The sequence below is a fragment of the Octopus bimaculoides genome, chromosome 5 (assembly GCF_001194135.2).
Source record: "Octopus bimaculoides isolate UCB-OBI-ISO-001 chromosome 5, ASM119413v2, whole genome shotgun sequence".
NCBI lineage: Eukaryota > Metazoa > Mollusca > Cephalopoda > Octopoda > Octopodidae > Octopus > Octopus bimaculoides.
Genome location: NC_068985.1, coordinates 28489646 through 28491944, shown reverse-complemented (window position 1 = coordinate 28491944; position 2299 = coordinate 28489646).

Below are 2299 nucleotides of genomic sequence, written 5' to 3'. Positions count from 1 at the left end.
ATATATATATATATATATATATATATATATATATATATATATATATATACATACACACACACATATATATTTGTTGTACGTATGTATGTGTATAAGCATTCATCGACGTATACGAACACATATGTATTTATTGTCATGCGATGAATAAAATCTGTGCATGAAGCTAGAATGCTAAGCGGTCATTCTGGCTGTACTGTGTTTCTTTACACGCTGTCTTTTATTCCATACAAAATCGATAGAATAAGTGCTGAGCAAAGACCTGGACCAGCATAAACGAGCAATAATCTTCCAAGCAGGTGTTTCAAAATGAACACAGTTTATTTCATGAAACCAGTACCACTATAAATAAAAGAATCATCATTTGGGTATAGTGAGTCTTAGAACCATCAATGCTCCAGAATACGTATCTTATCGTATTGAATTACATCTATCTATGTTTGAGTTCGTAGAGGCGCAATGGCTCAGTGGTTAGGGCAACGAACTCGCGGTCTTAGGATCGCGGTTTCAATTCCTAGACCAGGCGTTGTGAGTGTTTATTGAGCGAAAACACCTAAAGCTCTGAGGCTCTGGCAGTGGGTGGTGGTGAACCCTGCTGTACTCTTTCACCACAACTTTCTCTCACTCTTTCTTCCTTTTTCTATTGTACCTGTATTTTAAAAGGACCAGTCTTGTTACCACTCTGTGTCACGCTGAATCTCCCAGAGAACTACGTTAAAAGTACACGTGTCTGTGGAGTGCTCAGCCACTTGCACGTTAATTTCACGAGCAGGCTGTTCAGTCCATCGGATCAACTGGAACACTCATCGTCGTAACCGACAGAGTGCCAACAACAAACGTTTGAGTTCAAACCCTGACAGGATAGGGCCAATTTTACTTTTATTGTTTCTCAAAGATTAACTAAAATAAATAATAAACCTGATGCATAGGTTTCTTCGCTTATGTGTTATATTTCTTTTGCAGATAACGAGTCCTGTTTCAATATAAGTATGAAAAAAGGAAGTCTCTAATGTAGAAATGATTAACACCGCAGGAAATTAACTTCCGAGTAAGAAATGTTTGAAACATTGTTTTGGTTTAAAGATTTCGCTTTTTTTTTTTTTTTTTTTGCAAATACACCGCTAATACATTCTGGAATAGTGTGGGGCCCACTATCCTAGTGTCATTGAAAAGAGATGTTAAATTATTAACTAGCTACCATACAATGTTGTTGAGAGAGAAAAAGAGTGTTTGTGTGTGTGTGTGTGAGAGAGAGAGAGAGAGAGAAAGAGAGGGAAACAAAGAAAGAATGAAAAAAGAGTGAGAGTAAGTGTGTTTCGTTTTTACGTTCTGAGTTCAAATTCCACTGCGATTCATTTTGCCTCCCATCCTTTCCGGGTGATGAAATAAGTACCGATTGAGCACTGGTGTACATTTTATCAACCAGCGCCCTCCCCTCAAAATTTAAGGCCTTGTATCTATTGTAGAAAAGTCATGAATATGAAGATATATATATATATAATACTTTACATGTACCACGTCCTCGTGGTGTTGTTTTTAAGTGTGTTTGTTCGTTATTTTTAAAGATTTACAATAAAGTAAATGCATATAAAAAATATATATAATTTGGGTACTAAGAAGCACCAGCTTTGCTAAAAATAGGATTCATAAAAACTGCGAAGCCACAGGAATAAATCACTAAAGTTTTAGAGGCATGGTGGAAAAAAAAATCTAAGTGAATAAGAATTGTATTTTCTGCTAGATTGCAAAAGGAATGGCAGCTGGGGCCCTCAAACAAACGCAAGCATTGTGAAGTGAATTACCAGTATTGTAACGAGTAGATCTGGCTGAAGAGAATCAAGTGTCTTTTGGCGCTAAATTCGAAATCATGTTAACCGCCATTCCTTCATACAATCTTGCCGAGGTAGGATACAATTCTTATTCACTTAGTTTTTTTCTCTACCATGCGTGTACAAATTTAATGCTAACTAATGTGGCTTCTAGGTTTTTCTGACTCCTATTTTTAGCAAAGCTGGTATTTCTTAGTACCCAAATTATATATATTTTTATATATATTTATTAATTTGCCTACACGGTTTTTATGCTTGCGGCCACTAATATCATTATTTGTTATGAATAATAATAATAATAATAATAATAATAATAATAATAATAATAATAATAATAATAATAATAATAATAATAATAATAATAATAATAATGATAATAATAATAATAATAATATTAATACTACTACTACTACTACTACTAATAATAATAATAATAGTAATAATAATAATAATAATAATAATAATAATATATA